The following is a 19420-nucleotide window of genomic DNA, read 5'->3' as shown; positions in this document are numbered from 1 at the left end:
AGGAACACGATGTAACTAAAATTATTCACATACAAACTTCCTCTCAAAAACTGAATATCACGCTAAGATATTTTCAGAACTGTAATATCCGAGAGAGTCTAACCGCGGAGCTTGTATTCACTTTGCGATTAGCCTTACGTGTCGTATAGCAGCAAGGTTATTCATGCCTCCTCCTGCCAGATGTCACAAAGAATCCACCTGCCACATCAGTGAAGTCCAGTGATCTATTCAAATGGATCAGCGAGGACCGCAACGCATTCAGCTGCAGGCGAGGTGGTCCTGCCTTCGATCCGCTGTGGCTTGCTCCCCCTTTGCTGCACTTATGTCGAATCGACCAGCCGTATGTTATCTTGAACGAGGAAGGCTCGCTAGAGAGGCAGATAACGCCGTGTATGCCGCGACGGAACGTGACAAGACCTTTGATGTTCACCTTCTATACAAGCGGCTTATCAGAAAACGTGAGCAGCGTTTTCAGGATGTCCGTTCCCGAGGGAGCTCTTGTTTGAACAGAGGCAACATCTCGTGAAAATATTTCCGAGTAATCGACAAAAATATTGCGCCGGTACACTTGGTTATATTTTCCTCTAACGAAGTTTGTCGTTAACAACCGCTGAGAGCATAAGATCAAATGGAACAGTAACAATAAGGATTCCGTCCAATAACCGCAAGTTTAACCTGGCTCGGAAACAAAAAGGGACTGTCATCTAATTAAAGAAAAAAAAAATCTGGCAACCCCACTTCCCTAGATAATTACCGGTACTGACAGTCCTATTATTAAAGTTATAACAAAAAATAATTTTTGATTGTCAACTACTCCAACAACGTCATGGAAAATTGTGTATTTCGTCTCTAACGAAAGTTGTTCTCCTTGAGGTGATCTATCACCCTTAGACGTTTAATGCAAAGACTGAAATACACTATGCACATAATTAATTTCTTTACTCATGTGCTAATATAATAAGCAGCATCTGCTAGATAGTGGCTATTACGAACAAAAACAAAAACTGAAACGAGCATATAAATGTAACAGTACAAAAAGCAAACAGATTCCACTTCAAGGGTACAAATAGGAGGACGGTGGTTAGAACACATAGGGTTGTCTAAATTTAAATTTCCCGTAGTATTCTAGAACTACTTCAACAATATGCGGAAACGGTTCCTTTATAAAAAGCTGTGATGATTTCGTTCCAGCTGTCTGGTGATCCAGCAGTCTCTAATGTTTTGAGTACTAACACCAAAAGAACACAGGAAATGTATGAGGAGCTGCAAATATGAACCATCTTCAGCTGTGAATTGGAATGACGACAATGAAAATTTGTGTTGGGTCGGGACTCGAACCCACATTTACCACTATACCGAAGCGTTCGGCCGGCCGGAGTGGCCGAGCGGTTCTAGGCGCTACATTCTGGAACCGCGCGACCGCTACGGTCGCAGGTTCGAATCATGCCTCGGGCATGGATGTGTGTGACGTCCTTAGGTCAGTTAGGTTTAAGTTGTTCTAAGTTCTAGGGGACTGATGACCACAGATGTTAAGTCCCATAGTGCTCAGAGCCATTTGAACCATTTGAAGCTGTCGCCTTAACCGTTCCGGCCATCCGTGCACGAATCACGGCCTGACCCAGACTTCCGTGTTTAGAATTATGTATTAATACCTTCAGCTGCTCACGGGCGTTGATATATATCAACGGAGACAGGTGAAAATGTGTGCCCCGACCGGGACACGAACCCGGGATCCCCTGCTTATACGGCAGACGCTCTGTCCATCTGAGCCACCGAGGGCACAGTGGATAATGCAACTGCAGGGACTATCTCGAGCACGCCTCCCGCGAGACCCACATTCTCACCTTGTATGTCCACACACTACATTCGTAGTGTCCCACCCCAACACACTCATTACTCATGGAAGACATTCTTACCAAGTCCCGTAAGAGTTCGGGGAATATGTGTGCATTCGCACTGGAGAAGAAGGTCATGGCCGGTATTGCCAGAACTATATACTTATATGGATATGGTGTCTATTCTTTCGGACATGTCCGAAAGAACAGACACCATATCCATTTAAGTATGCAAACTTCCGTATGTTGTCGTCCATGTGTCAAACATGCACTCGTACGTTATGTTTATTCACATCCATGAGGGGCATATTTACTGAGAGTCGAGGGCTTGGCATTGGCGAATAAATAAGAAATACCAGTGCCTGTGCTATTAAGAAGTACGATGTAATGTACATTCGTACATGCTTGCATTCACGCACGCACTAAAAATAAAAAAAAGAAACAAATACCGTCCGAACAGGCCGCCGTGTCATCCTCAGCCCTTAGGCGTCACCGGATGCGAATACGGAGTGGCACGTGGTCAGCACACCGCTCTCCCGGCTGTTGTCAGTTTTCGTGACCGGAGTCACTACTTCTCAGTCAAGCAGCTCCTCAGTTTGCCTCACAAGGGCTGAGTGCACCCCGCTTGTCAACAGCACTCGGCAGAAAAATGGTTCAAATGGCTCTGAGCACTATGGGACTCAACATCTGTGGACATCAGTCCCCTAGAACTTAGAACTACTTAAACCTAACTACCTAAGGACATCACACACATCCATGCCCGAGGCAGGATTCGAACCTGCGACCGTAGCGGTCACGCGTTTCCAGACTGACGCGCCTAGAACCGCACGGCCACACCGGCCGGCCCCACTCGGCAGACCCCGACGGTAACACATCCAAGTCCCAACCAAGTCCGTCAGTGCTTAACTTCGGTGAGCTAACCGGAAGCGGTGTTACCACTAAGACAAGGCCGTTGGTTGCATGTATGCACTGTATTTCATAATAAAAGAACAGTTTACAAGTCTTTTGATGGTCATGCTGTCTGAGTGTGAGGGCGCCATGAGGACAAAACGAAGAAGAACATACAGAGATTTAAAACACGCGTTTTACTTAATGTAACTGGGATGTTCTTTAGGCAGGACGGTTAAGGTTTCGTATTTTCACCGTAATACTAGTAAGCTGTAGGCTGGAAAGCAACAAGAATGCGTCAGGAACATAGTCTTTTAAGGGCTCCATACCTCAGTCGATAAAAACGAAAACCATACAGGATCAAACTTCCTGGCAGGTAAAACTGTGTGACGGACAGAGACTCGAACTCGGGATCTTTGCCTTTTGCAGGCAAGCTGTGAAGACCGTTCGTGAGTCGTACTTGGGTAGGTCAGTCAGTAGAGCACTTGGCAGCGAAAATCAAATGTCCCGAGTTCGAGTCTCGGTCCGGCACACAGTTTTAATCTGCCAGGAAGTTTCATATCAGCGCACATTCTGCTGCAGAGTGAAAATCTCATTCTGGCCTACAGCATCACTTTGTTGTTCGTGTGTTAAGACCCCTCTTTCTCAGAAATGAATAGAGGCATCAAGTTGAAGTTAATGTGAAAGACTGAGGTCCACAGTCACTTGGTATTGTAAAAAATTTAAACTTCTAAGTCTAGGAAATCAAAAGATACGGCCATTTCTGTCACATAATTTGATACTCTCAATCTCGCTAATCAAAACCTATAGATGAACTACCTATACAGATGATTAACCTTGTAACACGACCTACTAGCCGGACTTGTTATGTGTCTCACTCACAGGGCACGGCACTGATCACCTCACCATTACAAAAACGGTCAAGCTGCTGCTAAACAGAAGACTGTAAACAAAACAACACTGTTGCACGGGAAATTCTAGAGATGAAATGAAATGTTGCATGACATTACTGACCGGGGTTGTTCAGCCTCCAGGTACACGCCTTTGTATTTGATGCCACCTGGCGCGCCTTTGCGATGAAGATGAGATGAAATGAATAAGACAACACTATCACCCAGTCCCCGAGGGGAGAATATCTCCGATCCAAACGGGAATCGAACCTGGGACTCCGCAATCTAGAGGCAGCGTTCGTTTATGTTCGTGGTATTTGGTCTGGGCGGACGTCACATGACACCGTTGATATCTTCACTCAGTTTTTTTGTTACAGAAGACAGTCAGCCTCTGACCAATACGTTGAGCTTCCGTGATGACCCACTAGACGAGCTGCGGCCTTTGCAGATGTCTTAACTAGTTATTCTTATCCTAAGAGGAATTCATTTCTGTACACTTGTTCCTCCTCAAAAGTCCCTTTAATCCCTTCAGACCTGAATTTTTATAGAGAAACGAATTTTTTTAATGCTCTAGTGCTCATAGAAGATTTTAGAAACAAGAGTTATACAAATATATGGACCTGTTTTCAAAATATACTTTGTACACAACTGTGTACACCGAGTCTCAGTCAACACTGATATCTCTGTAGATCAAAACAATTTATGTACATCGTGCTACTCACCTAAGTTCACATATAAACCTTACTTTTATTTACGTAACCGTGCACTGTTGTTTCACACACTAAGCAGCCTTTTCCAACACAGCTGTTCGCATTCCAGGCTCATGTATAGGCTTCGGAATGGCGTGCGGCTGAACTGACATCCTGCGTAGGAAGCACAAACTGCACGGAACGGGACCATTCTGTCCCTACAGGTCTAACGAGCTGCTGAGTTACATAATGCCACAAAGAATCTGCCGGGGCTCCTAAGTCCCTTCAGTAAATAAAGGGTTAAATACGGTTCCACTCAGAAATACCGGCGATATCACATTCGGACCCCGTCTCCGTTGAACGTTAATTACCTGGATACGACGAGCTCGCTGCTAAGAACTAGTGTATGCACATGAAAGGAAAGCGGGAAACGGCTTCGGCTGAACGAGTCACAAAAGACACTCAGATATCGAGACGATAAAAGCGTAGCACACAAAACCTGAAGCGAGAGCCCTGGCGGCCGTTTCTCAGGAAGAAACGGAAATCAATCCGCTGAACTTCACGGCGGCTGCGGCCTCGGCGGCCACGCGCAGCCCCGCATAATGTTCCCTGCGGACAAATTGCGATTTTTACGCTGGACGAGGCAAGGTGATGAGTTAGGACCGCCGCGCGGTCGTCTTCGTGACTGCGTCCTCACGGGTTGCGTGCAGCACACCGTAGACCACAAATACAGCCAGTGTTACTATCTGAAGACACTGTAGAATGTTTGGGGAAAATGTCTCAGCCGGTATTAGCTCCCTACGAACTAATTTCCAAATTTACGTAAAAACAATTATAAACCTCGGTCATGAACGTCAGTATCATTGGAACACCATTGATAAAATATTTTACTGGCGTATTTTCTTCGACCACATGCAGGAATTTATACTACTGGCCATTAAAATTGCTACACCAAGAAGAAATGCATATGATAAACGGGTATTCATTGGACAAATATATTATACTAGAATTTAGATGTGATTATATTTTCACGCAATTTGGGTGCATAGATCCTGAAAAATCAGTTCCCAGAACAACCACCTCTAGCTGTAATAACGGCCGTGATACGCCTGGACATTCAGTCAAACAGAGCCTGGATGGCGTGTACAGGTACAGCTGCCCATGCAGCTTCGACACGATACCACAGTTCATCTAGAGTGGTGACTGGCGTTGTGACGAGCCAGTTGACCAGACGTTTTCAGTTGGTGAGAGATCTGGAGAATGTGCTGGCCAGGGCGGCAGTCGAACATTTTCTGTATCCAGAAAGGCCCATACAGGACCTGCAACGTGCAGTTATGCATTATCCTGCTGAAATGTAGGGTTTCGCACGGAACGAATGAAGGGTAGAGCCACGGGTTGTAACACATCTGAAATGTAACGTCCACTGTTGAAAGTGCCGTCAGTGCGAACAAGAGGCGACCGAGACGTGTAACCAATGGCACCCCATACCATCACGCCGGATGATACGCCAGTATGGCGATGACGAATACACGCTTCCAATGTGCGTTCACCGCGATGTCGTCAAACACGGATGCGACGATCATGATGCTGTAAACAGAACCTGGATTCATCCGAAAAAATGACGTTTTGCCATTCGTGCACCCAGGTTCGTCGATGAGTACACCATCGCAGGCGCTCCTGTCTTGGACGCAGCGTCAAGGGTAACGGCAGGCGTGGTCTCCGAGCTGATAGTCCATGCTGCTGCAAATGTCGTCGAACTGTTCGCGCATATGGTTGTTGCCTTGCAAACGTCCCCATCTGTTGACTCAGGGATCGAGACGTGGCTGCACGATCCGTTACAGCCATGCGGATGTCTATCATCTCGACTGCTAGTGATACGAGGCCATTGGGATCCAGCACGGCGTTCCGTATTACCCTCCTGAACCCACCGATTCCATATTCTGCCAACAGTCATTTGATCTCGACCAACGCGAGCACCAATGTCGCGATACGATAAACCGCAATCGTCACAGGCTACAATCCGAGCTTTATCAAAGTCGGAAACGTTATGGTACCCATTTCTCCTCCTTACACGAGGCATCACAACAACGTTTCACCAGGCAACGCCGGTCAACTGCTGTTTGTGTACGAGAAATCGGTTGGAAACTTTTCTCATTTCAGCACGTTGTAGGTGTCGCCACCGGCGCCAACCTTGTGTGAATGCTGTGAAAAGCTGATCATTTGCATATCACAGCATCTTCTTCCTGTCGGGTTAAATTCCGCGTCTGTAGCACGTCATCTGCGTGGTGTAGCAATTTTAATCACCAGTAGTGTAGATTTGCTTCCTGCTTTCCTCTGAGCAGATTGTACACACTTCAAGGGAAAAAAAAGAAATCGGTGACGCACCACGAAGGAATTATCCGAACGGGGAAAAATTGTGCATGTACAGGAAACAATAGATTATAATTTCAGAAAAATTGCATGATTTATTCAAGAGAAAGAGTTTCACATACTGAACAAGTCAGTAACACTTTGACCCACCTCTGGCCCTTATTCAAGCAGTTATTCGGCTTGGCATTGCTTGACAGAGTTGTTGGATGTCTACCTGAGGAGATATCGTACCAAAAATTCTGTCCAACTGGCGCGCTATTGTCAAATTCCTGAGCTCTTTGGAGAGGCCGTATCCATAACGCTCCACACGTTCTCAATTGGGGAGAGATCGGACGGCCTTGTTGGCCAACGAAGGTCTTGGCAAGCACAAAGACAAGCAGCAGAATCTTTCGCTGTGTGCGAGCGGGCATTATCTTACCCAAAATTTAAGCCCAGGATGTCTTGCCATTAAGGCCAACAGAACGGAGCGAAGAATATCGTCGATATACCTCTGTGCTGCAAGAGATGACAATGAAAGAGGTCCTGCTATGAAATGAAATGGTACCGTAGACCATCACTGCTGGTTGTGGGGCCGTATAGCGGGCGATAGTCAGGTTTGTATTCCACCGTTATCCAGGGCGTCTCCAGATATGTCTCCATTGGTCATCACTGCTCAATTCATAGCAGACTCGTCACTGAAGACAATTCTACTCCAGTCATTGAGATTCCACGCATAAGACCAGAACATTTGCACCACTTACTCGAACGACGCCGTGTCAATAAGCGTGATACACTGAATTATTTGGTTTCCGACGTACTTGTATCCTACCATCAACGTTTACCATCGAGGATTGTGATTTAGCTGTATAATAGACCTATTCCCACGGTTAGGGCGTCCACTCGCGGTGTTCCTGCACCTACCCAAATCTCTGTGGCCTGTGTCGTGCTCTGAACTGAGATACCCGCTTTGGAGAGGTGACGTCTGCAGCCCACAATGAAGTGGTTCTCTTTGCTGCTTACTAATAGCTGTTTACGGCACTGACTTGGTTAGTAATTTGCTACGCCGTGACCCGTCTACCTCCCCTCACAGTCCACAATAGTCCACGACGATCCTTCTCTTCAACACTCTGTATGTCCATCTTTATACAGACCGTTGTGGGAACTCGGCTGTTCACTACATAATGTCGAATCAAAACATCTTTCAGCAGTCTAAATTCCCAAGTTGTTATTTTATCGAGCAAATAGTTTCGGCGATATATTACGCCATCTTCAGGAACTCTAACCAAAAAATGGTTCAAATGGCTCTGAGCACTATGGGACTTAACATCTGAGGTCATCAGTCTTCTAGAACTTGGAACCACTTAAACCTAACTAACATAAGGACACCACACACATCCATGTCCGAGGCAGGATTCGAACCTGCGACCGTAGCGGTCGCGCGGTTCCAGACTGAAGCGCCAAGAACCGCTCGGCCACTACGGCCGGCGCAGTCTAATCGACGTGTAGGAAGATTTCCACCTGTGGTACAGTCAAAATAGGGGCCAGAATTCAGTGCCTGGTGGCCGTAGATTTTCACAGAGCGATCACTTTCGTCATAACCTGCCACTGTTGGAAAAACATCAATCTTCCATATCAACTACTGAAAGCCACACAAAACACATGACGCTAGAACAAAATCTCCAACACATATATGTGTAATCCTCCTCAGAAGCAATGATATTTAAGCCTTAGAGTTACGTAATAAAATGTTTATTAACGTCTATTATAGTCTGCTTTCTCTATAAATACTAACGACCTGTGTAAATATACCTCTGTCATAAATAATTTCTAGCGTGAAACGTGCAAAACATCATTGAAGTGAAAGGTGTAATAACTGTAACTAAAACTTATAAAGAAATTAACCAGTATCTATGGATCAAGATGCATCGATAATGAAACAAACGTGCGTGTTTACATTACATCGAAGTCACCAGAATAACACAGCAGCTCGCGCATTGCAAACATGATGCTTGATGCCGTAGTGCTCGAAAAACGCACTTCGTATTGGGAACTATTTCCCGAAACGCGTCGCGCGGGCAATAAATAAAGAAAAATTGCGATTGGCAACAGCAAATGTTATTGTATAACAAACCAGACCATGAGTCTATGCTAGCAAACGATTAGTATCACTCAACATGGCTGTTACGTATTCAATTGGCTTCAAATATGGCGGAGCCTTGGCAAGTCTCTCTTGTTTATAGAGGTCATCCCAGTCAAGTGACACGCCAAACTATTCCATTCATCGCAGCAGTACGGGCGCTCTCTCTGTCACAGCAGCTACCACTAATTCAGTTGCTCATGAGTGCATATCGGAAACGGGAACCAGATGTTCTGTGCTGTCCGCGAGCTGACAACACAATAAAACGGGCTGAGATATTTACAGCTGCGTTCATTCCCTATCCATCAGAGACAAATTATAAATGCGTTTGTGCATAATTTTATCCACTAATATGCGAACGCGAAAGATAATCCACTGGACTTACAGAATAACTAGGTCGCCTTCCGTATTGCGCAGAAATTAATTTGCGAAACGCTGCTGCGAAAGGTATTTTAGTTCCGTTGTAATAATGTTTATGCAAGCAAACGTGTTTAGCTAACGAAACAATTTCTGATATTGGTCGCGGATGGATTCTGTTTAATGTTCGGACCGAAAGCAAATTCTGTGAGGTCATCTCACGATTACCTTTACAGACCTGCGCCTCGCCGAATCGCTTCAGTATTGACGGTTACGTTTGAAAGCAGGCCGCGCAATATAAGTGAAAATAAAGGATTTACGAGCGACGTCAGCATTTTTATTGCTTATTTTGTGGTGCGCGGCGGCTGTAAAGGAGCACCTGACAGAATGACAATACAGCACCTGCAGTGGCCGCCACTATATATATGCATCGCCAGACCTACGATGCCGTTCTGGGATTGCCGAAAAGAATGGGTGTATGCTGTGTGGACCGAATAAACGAGTAAAGTGTCATTAAAATTAAATTTTACTCTGCGTCGATTTTCTTCGCAGCTCAAGAAGGTTACGTGGAAATACATTTCTATGGAAGTGATACTGAAGCCTTCAAATTATTAGGGTACGGTGTTGTTTATTAACAAGGAGATGCTCGTCCATCTCCAGTCGCAGAAGCTGCAAGAGAGGCGTATTGTATCACAATACCGTTTACTGTTGAAATTCCGAGAGCGTACATACCCATAAGATTCAAACAGCGCATAGCATCCGCCTACCTATATCTCGCAAAATGACCCTGAAGGTAAAGTTAGAGATACTAAAACTCGTATGAAGCTCCCCAACAGTCAGTCTTTTCGCTCGTCGGAACAGGAAAGGGGGAGGGTAGGGAAGTGATAGTAGCACCACAGTTACCCTCCACCACACGCTTTAAGATGATTCACGGAGTGTAGATTTAGAAGTAGGACGTGAAATACATTCGGTTTAAAACTGTGTATTTAATTTGTTACGGTACTACATAAATTTCTAGGTTATGAATACAGAAAAAAAATATTTAGTTGATGTTAATGACAAGCTACATTAGAACGAATTTGTTCACATAAGAGAAAAATCGTTCAAAAGTTCATTAAAAAGGAAAGATTAGAATATTTTCCGTTCCAGTGCCAATTAGATTGCGCTATTGTGCATTCCAGTGGTGATAAAATTTGTGCCAAGCATTGACCATAGACTCGTAAACAGAAATGGTGACAACGTATGGATTTCGAAGCGGTAACTAACACTGCATTATTAATACATCATCATCTGTCACTACTGTTTCATCTTATATTGAAATCAGATGTCACAGTTAGAACTCCACTAGTACAAAATATAGTGCTTTATTAACATGTTTGTCTGATTTTGTTTTTTACCTTCACGGTTCCTGTGTACCTAAAGTCACGGGGCACAAACAAGAAAAACAGATTCAGTTGAGCATGTGTGTACGAACTATATAGCTTGATTATAATCCATTGTAAGAAATGTATTCGTAATTGCGAATACAGCCAGGCTCCAGCTGCACAACGTATTGGAGAGAATTATAATTTGTGCCGGACCATGACTCGAACCCGGATTTCCCACTTGACTCGAGCGGTCACCTTAACCGCCACGATCGCCAAGCACGCCTCCAGCACCGACCCAAACTTCTGTATGTCACTGCGTGTCTGTGTCTTCTACTCGCACTGTTACTGTGACTCCCGAACTGGGAAGGGCATTTTGCAGCTGGAGCCTGATCATATTCACAGTTACGAATACGTTTCTCGCATTTCATACAGCTGTCGATCGCAACAGTGCCCGTCCCTTCAGACTTGCATGTCTGTCCTTCAGACTTGCATGTCTGAAGGACATTGCACAGTACATCGTCAAATCATGGGCACTGCAATATAATTTTCCATTATGTTAATCAAATTGATAACTCTGACAGAAATAAAAACAAGAAAAGGAAAAAAAAGACACAGGACAAATAAAAAGCGTGTGCCTTTCACATAACTCATACCATGGAGTCCTTAGCCATATTATATTTTTGCTGCATGTTGGTTGTTCTTTCTTAATGTGTAAGCGTCCGAAAAGTTGCTTCTGGCTCACATTAAGCCTTTACTCAACGTAAACGTCAGATTCAAACATGGTTAATGTAATGGAATGCTCCGCCACGTAAACGATAGTAACAGATGACGAAGCTCTTTTCAATTAGCAGTAGTAATGTGCTTGAGAAAAACTCGGGTGTATATCCCTGAGTAATTCCGTCTGCTTTGGCCACGTGTATGTAAAGAGACAGTGAAAGTGAAGTTATGTACAAACACCTGTAAAGGGTACGCGAAATCAAGGGTTTTGTAGCAAGCAAGTATCATTTTCTGTGTGTTCTTGCGTCACTATGGCTCCCTCAGCGTACATTATTCTAGCTGAAGGCGCCTTAAGAAATAAAATGGGCACGTTTTGGAGGGACGCCACGCGATGCGAATGAAGAAAATCGCACTTTGTGCGGTTTTGTAGGGCACGAGCTGCCCCTCCAGGGCAACCCCTCTGTTGCTATGACAACATGCATTTATTGAATGGGGAGGGGTCTGTGCGCTTGGCACGCCATTCGTAACTCACAAGACGCCCCACTCGCCCCAAGTAGTCCCACGTGCTGACGCCCGGCCCAGACCACATGTATGTTACTCCGCAGTGTTGGCACATTCCTACTGGACGCTCCAATAAGCAACATCTTATGCGGCTTAACACAGCAAAAATACGAGCGTTTACCAACTTTTTTTTTTTTTTTTGCTTATTTGATTATCAGTATCCAAGAACACCAGTAGTCTAGAGCGAAACACTGATTCACCAGCAAGAAAATTGTTTCATTGTATACACAGACTGACTGCAATTCCTATCCAGAACGCTCTTTTATGTTAATACACTCCGAGACACATAAAAAAAATTTACCACGAAGCAATTATCCGAATGGGGCAGAAGCTAGTAGATGTGATGTACATGCACAAACAAATAACTAAAAGCCGGTCAGTGTGGCCGAGCGGTTCTAGGCGCTACAGTCTGGAACCGTGCGACTGCTACGGTCGCAGGTTCGAATCCTGCCTCGGGCACGGATGTGTGTGATGTCCATAGGTTAGTTGGGTTTAAGCAGTTCTAAGTTCTAGGGGACTAATGACCTCAGAAGCTAAGTCCCATAGTGCTCAGAGCCATTTGAACCAAATAACTAAAATTTCAGAAAAAAATTGATGATTTATTCAAATGGTTCAGATGGCTCTGGTCACTATGGGACTTAACATCTGAGGTCATCAGTCCCCTAGAACTTAGAACTACTTAAACCTAACTAACCTAAAGACATCACACACATCCATGCCCGAGGCAGGATTCGAACCTGCGACCGTAGCAGTCACGCGGTTTGGGACTGAAGCGCCTCGAACCGCTTGGCCAAAGCGGCAGGCGATGATTTATTCAGGAAAAAGAGTTTCACAAATTAAGCGAGTCCGTAACGCGTTGGTCCACCGCCGCGCGGGGTTAGCCGGGCGGTCAAAGGCGCTGCAGTCATGGACTGTGCGGCTGGTCCCGGCGGAGGTTCGAGTCCTCCCTCGGGCATGGGTGTATGTGTTTGTCCTTAGGATAATTTAGGTTAAGTAGTGGGTAAGTTTAGGGACTGATGACCTTAGCAGTTAAGTCCCATAAGATTTCACACACATTTGAACATTTTTGTTGGTCCACCTTTGGCTCTTATGCAAGCTGACTGATAGGGTTGTTGGATATCCTGAGGAATATCGTGCAAAATTCTGTGCTATTGGCTCTTTAAATCGTCAAAATACCGAGCTGGTTGGAGGGCTCTGCCTATATGGCTCGAAATGTTCTCAGCTGAGGAGAGATCCGATGACGTTGCTGGCCAACGTAGGGTCTGACAAGCACGAAGACAAGCAGTAGAAACTCGCCGGGGCCGGGCGGTCATTATCTTGCTGAAATGTAAGCCCTGGATGCCTTGCTACGAAGGGCAACAAAACGACGCGTGGAATGTCGTGGACGTACCGCTGTGCTGTAAGGGTTCAAAATGTTCAAATGTGTGTGTAATATTATGGGACTTAACAGCTAAGGTCATCAGTCTCTAAGCTTACACACTACTTAACCTAAAGTATCCTAAGGACAAACACACACACACACCCATGCCCGAGGGAGGACTCGAACCTCCGCCGGGACCAGCCGCACAGGCCATGACTGCATCGCCTTAGACAGCTCGCTGTAAGGGTACAACGGATGTAACCAAAACGGTCTTGCTATGAAAAGAAATGGCACCCTAGACCATCACTCCTTGTTTTCGGGTCGCATGGCGGGTGACAGTGAGGTTGGTATCCGCACGCTGTCCAGGTCGTCTCCAGACATGTCTTCTGCCTGGAGTCTCATTGCCTGGAGTAGAATTGTCTTCACTGACGAGTCCCGCTTCGGCCTGAAACCCCGCTGACCAGCGAAGACGTGTCTAGAGACACCCAGGACTGCTGTGGGATATCACCCTGCCTGTGCAGGTTTCGAGAGGGTGCGTTTCTGGATGAGGTATCGAATGTATTGCTTCCCACTACTTACACCTCCCGAGGAGATCACGAATGTAAAATTAGAGAGATTCGAGCGCGCACGGAGGCTTTCCGGTACTCGTTCTTCCCGCAAACTGGAACAGGAAAGGGAGGTGGCTCGTATAGTGCCCTCCGCCACACACCGTTGGGTGGCTTGCGGAGTATAAATGTAGATGTAGATGTAGGACCAGGAGTGATGGTCTGGGGTGCCACTTCTACTCATAGCAGGACCCCTTTGGTTGTCATCCGCGGGACCCTTACAGCATAGCGGTACGTCAACGATATTCTACGCCCCGCCACGTTTTGTTGCTTTTCGTGGCAAGGCATCCTCGGCTTACGTTTCATCATGATAGTGCTCGGTATTCCACGGCAAGAGTTTCTCCTGTTTTTCTTCGTGTTTTCCAAACCCTAGGTTGGCCAGCAAGGTCGCCGGCTCTTTCCATTTGAGAACATTTGGACCATTACGGGCCACGCCAGCTCGATATTTTAACGATGTAAGGCTCCAGTTGGTCAGAATTTTGCACTATAAACCTGAGGAGGACACACACAAAATCTATCAATGCCAAGCCGAATAATTGCTTGCATAATGGCTAAAGGTGGACTAACGCGTTACTGATTTGCTCAGTTTGTTAAGCTCTTTTCCTTGAATAAATCATCCATGTTCCTGAACTTGCTGAAACATATAGAGAGACAGCAATATTTACTTGATTTGTTACTGTAAGAGCCAACAGGGGACATTATCTATAGGGAGAGAGACGTTCTCGTAGAAATAAGAGGACCGAAGTAGAAGGTAATTTTTATGAACCTTGTGCATTTTTCATTCATTCTCATGTTGAAATTTTGGATCAGAAAGTTTCAAAATAGTTCAAATGGCTCTAAGCACTACGGGACTCAACATCTGAGGCCATCAGTCCCCTAGACTTAGAACTACTTAAACCTAACTAACATAAGGACATTACACACATCCATGCCCGAGGCAGGATTCGAACCTGCGACCGTAGCAGCAGCGCGGTTCCGGACTGAAGCGCCTAGAACCGCTCGGCCACAGCGGCCGGCCAGAAATTTTCAAGTCACTTGTAATCAGTGGATATTATGACGATAAAAAAATCAGCTACACGGGCTGTGAGAAATAATATTTGTCGTTAACCGAGCCGTTTAACAGAATATAACATTTATGCACCACAACAGGCTTCGGCTGAACTAACTGTACAGTATAATGCTAACGACACGTTATTCACAAAAAATGGTTCAAATGGCTCTGAGCACTATGGGACCTAACACCTATGGTCATCAGTCCCCTAGAACTTAGAACTACTTAAACCTAACTAACCTAAGGACAGCACACAACACCCAATGATCACGAGGCAGAGAAAATCCCTGACCCTGCCGTGAATCGAACCCGGGAACCCGGGCGCGGGAAGCGAGAACGCTACCGCACGACCACGAGCTGCGGACCGTTATTCACATTTTGTCACTGAATACTCTACTTCATTAGCCGACCAGGTTTCCAAGTGGATGGCATTATGTAAATTGGGTCTTGAATTAATTCTCATTGCTGCTGTTGACACACAGTACGTAACATTTCCGTCTGCAGTTGTTTACAGCGTTGTCATAGTTCCATAGTATTTTTCAATTGTCTTTCGATTTCGCATAATATATTAACACAAGGAGGAAAGGAAATAAGATTATGATTTAACGTCCCTCCGACGACGACGGTATTAGAGACAGAGCCCACACTCCAGTCCGGAAAGGACGCGGAGAAAAATTATCTGTGCCGTTTCATACGAGTCATCCCGGCATTCTTCCTAAGAAAGTTACGGAGGATATCCGAACCGTAATTTTAAGCGCCACCTTTCTGAATGCGAGACAGTGCTCCCACTGCGCCAATCGCTCGGTATTTATATGTATGTGTGTGTGTTTTTATAAATAGGAAATTGAATTATTGTATCCTCAACTACAACATTATTCTGCGGAGGCACCATTTAAGAAAGCGCTCTTGTTGCGAGGGAACGAAGACGTCCATTCCTTTGGTAAGATACTTCGAATCCAACGAATCTGCTGTACCTAATAAACAGCAAGTGCATGTCCAGCTGGTCGTTAAAGTTCTCTCAATATTACGCAATAGAATTAAGTGTTCACACTACGAAATCAAGGGAAAGAGGTATGACACTGAAAGCAGAATACGACAAGCGCGGCCACTAAACTAGACCGCCGTGATAGTCGACTGCTTCTCAACGACGCGTAAATCAAAGTAACTGCCCGATGGAAAGTTGAAGAGACACGAATCGGCTATTACGTTTCGCGATTATAAATGTACTCGCCATTAAGAAGTGCACGGGTGCTCACATGACGTAATGAGATGTCAGCGCCGAACTGTCGTGCTGCAATTCAGCTCAGCCTTTAAGTAAAAGCGCCATCGAACGTCAAGACAAATGGCTTCGATTCAGCTGTGTGTCTCTGTGAATTCACGACCTCTCTTCAGATTCAGTTGGGGCTTTCTCTCCGCTCTTTAAATCGTAGAGTGCATTCCCTGTTCGATAACAAGTCCACAATAGCACTCTACAAAATTCTAAACCTACAGCCAGGGGTTTTTTCAACGAAGCGAGAGGAATTTACGCTTTGTGAACTGCGTTGTAAGTCCTCACCGATTCATCCATTTGTCCCTTGTGTGATCAGCTGGTGAAATATTTTTTATAGATGTTGCGTACTTGATAGTACAAACGCGGTATTACCATTCATAAGCGATTTTGTCCACCTTCTGCTTAATGTAGACAGAATTAAAAATTGTAATTACTTTATTTTCCGTTTAGAAATAGGGCGCTCCCAACTTTCAAATTTGTAGTGATACGACTTTTTTAAGACAAGCGCACCTGTAAAGATCATATTCTGTTCCTTGAATGTTTTCGATGAAGAATATTTCAAATTGACACGCTAGGGTCACGTGCCCATTTCCTAACTGTACATTTCTCCTACACTGCCATTAAGAGCCAGTAGAACCACTTTGCTCTCATTCTGGACGTTCTTACAAATTTCAGAAATATGCATATCTCGTTACAGCTGCCTTCATGTCTGTTTCTCTAGTATTTAATTGATTCTGCAAGCCAGCGTCGGTGTGAATTGAAGATGGATGGTGCATAAGCCGTGAAACTGCACAACTGCATATCTATCTGCTTATATCGACCACAATGGGAAGTTTCAACTTAACGTCCAGTGGACTTCAAAATGGCAAAGCCGTCGCATCTCTGCCTAAACTGCTGTAAATGTGGGGAATAAGTAAATCACTGTGGCCGCCTTCCATACAATTGGTAATTTATACCAAGGCGTGCTGAAAAGTAATGCCTCCGAATTTTTTTAAATTAAAGAGCCTTAAATCTTGTTAAATGAATCGAACGTTTTTAACATTCTTCATCTTTACTCTTCATCTCTACATATTTGTTTCTCAACATAGTCACCCTGGCGATAAACAGATTTCTCCCAAACAGAGACCACTTTGTTGATACCGTCACTGTAGGATGTTTGACTTTGCTGATGAAACCATAAGCTCACCTCTGATTGAACAACTTCACCGCTATCAAAGTGAAGTACTCGAAGATATTCTTTAAGTTTTGGAAACAGATGAAGATCAGGCTGGGCCAAGTCGGGACTGTATGGAAGATGATCGATGAAAGTGAACCAAGGGCGTCGGATTGTTGGACATGTCGCAGGAGAGTCCATGTGCGGACGAACTCTTCGAATTCGAGACTCGTTTACATCATGCTTTTTCTCAAGCACCGACATAATAACGTTACACACCGCCACGTTACAACTACAGTTCGGAGACCTCTAGTGGCACAGGACTGCACATATGTAAGAAATGAAGAATTAAGGGCTAGAATATTAATAAGTCTTAAGAGCTTTCGCATAAAAATATTCGGAGGCGTTGCTTTTGAGCCCGACATCGTAGTTTACCCAATAGAATAACCATTCTGTACGTCAGTACACTTAAAGAATAGAGTCTAATAACATATTTATGGTGTTATATTGGCATATTGGTATCTGAAAGAATATTTTAATTGAGGAATGTATTATTGGCTACAAAATTTCTATGAACATATAGTAATCGACAGAAATAATATATGACAGATATTGCTAGGGGCGACTTAAATAACAAAAGTCAGCTGGCTGCGGTGGCCGAGCGGTTCTAGGCGCTTCAGTCCGAAACCGCGCGACTGCTACGGTCGCAGGTTTTGAATCCTGCCTCGGGCATGGATGTGTGTGATGTCCTTAGGTTAGTTAGTGTTAAGGAGTTCTAAGTTCTACGGGACTGATGACCTCAGATGTTAAGTCCCATAGTGCTCAGAGCCATTTTTCAATAACGAAAGTCAAGTACAGGATTTCGATGAATGCTATCTAAAAATCATCTGCACTTTACAGAGGTGCCCTTGGAATCAAAACTAACCGGTTTCTTCCTGGGGATCGGTGCATTAAGTCCAGAATGGTCAGCCAGAGGTTTTTATCCGATTCCTCGCAAAGAAATATAGACCGCAATTACCAGCACTATCTAAAAATGCGAAGACTGTGGAGATCAGGGGACATACAATATTTCATCCTTACGGTAATCGACCCAATCTGGATATTTCTAGGTGTATGAGTGAGGAATCACCGCTGTGGAAACTGCAGATGACCAACTGTGAAAAACGTCTACGCTGCTGAAGGAACAAGGCCACCTAAAATGCTTTCATAGACTTTCCCACATTTCTTTCTACTCAGTGTGACTTTAACAAGGATCAACAGGAAATCTCATGTGAGCGGCAGACCTTTATATAACAGAAGCTCAACGACGATTAACAAGTGGAACAGGACACTATGCTTCTCTTGGCGATCCTCTTAGGCAAAATCTTTCAGCTATAGAGAAAAATGTGACCAAGCATGATAGCGCTGTGGTTAGCACACTGGACTCGGGTTCGAGAGGACGACGGTTCAAGCCCTCGTCCGGCCATTCTGATTTGGGTTTTCCGTGATTTCCCTGAATGGAGACGACGGAATGGTTTCTTCGAAAGACCACAGCCACTTTCCTTCTCCATTCTTCCCTAATCCTAGCTTGTGCTCCGTCTCTAATGACCACGATGTCGACAGGACGTTGAACACTAATCTCCTCCTCCAAAAAAATGTGACAGGAGGGCCAATTAACGTGTTTCCGTTGGTCGGTAGTCTGGCTATGGTTTCGCTTGCTCTATTCAAACATTTCCTTTTGCATTCACGTGGTTTACACGGTACTTTCATAAGTCTGTTCTACTAAATTAATAAAAAAGTTTTGCAGCATCTTCGTGAGTGGCTCAGTGTGTGGTTTTTGTTTGGAAACTTCCTTCTTAATACTCTCTTGAGCAAATAAAATCGCTAAGTAAAGTCACCTGTGTATTTGGGGGTAGGAATAAACTTGTATTTTCAGTGCAAATCAACACAGCGCGCTGTGTCTTCAACCGTGAAACGGGCAATGCAGCTTATGTACAATCTCCAGTGTGTCAGCGTACCTCACAAAGGGTCATCTTGAGATAAGGCGGTGTGCACATTCTCAATTTACCACAAGAAAGGCTGCCAGCATAGTAAACTACCAGCCGAGTTTGCGTATACCACATCGACTTGCTTCGAAAATCCAGTCGTAGTTGTCTGCGTTCAACATCACTCATTAATGACCGCTGCCAACAAATTAACGGCCGTAGGCTCC

At 44.8% G+C, this 19420-nt stretch overlaps 1 protein-coding gene and 1 non-coding gene across 2 annotated transcripts in view; both read right to left on the bottom strand.

Moving 5' to 3' along the window:
• Positions 1-19420, bottom strand: part of LOC124722303 (plexin-B) — a 968210-nt gene that overhangs the window by 856308 nt on the left and 92482 nt on the right. The gene's annotated exons all lie outside the window — the stretch shown is intronic.
• Trnai-uau lies at positions 1706-1780 on the bottom strand. The gene has a single exon. It is a non-coding gene; the product is annotated as a tRNA-Ile (tRNA).

This window comes from Schistocerca piceifrons, chromosome X, assembly GCF_021461385.2.
Source record: "Schistocerca piceifrons isolate TAMUIC-IGC-003096 chromosome X, iqSchPice1.1, whole genome shotgun sequence".
Taxonomy (NCBI): Eukaryota; Metazoa; Arthropoda; class Insecta; order Orthoptera; family Acrididae; genus Schistocerca; species Schistocerca piceifrons.
Note: the sequence above shows the minus strand (reverse complement) of the source record. Positions and strands in the feature narration are given on the sequence as shown.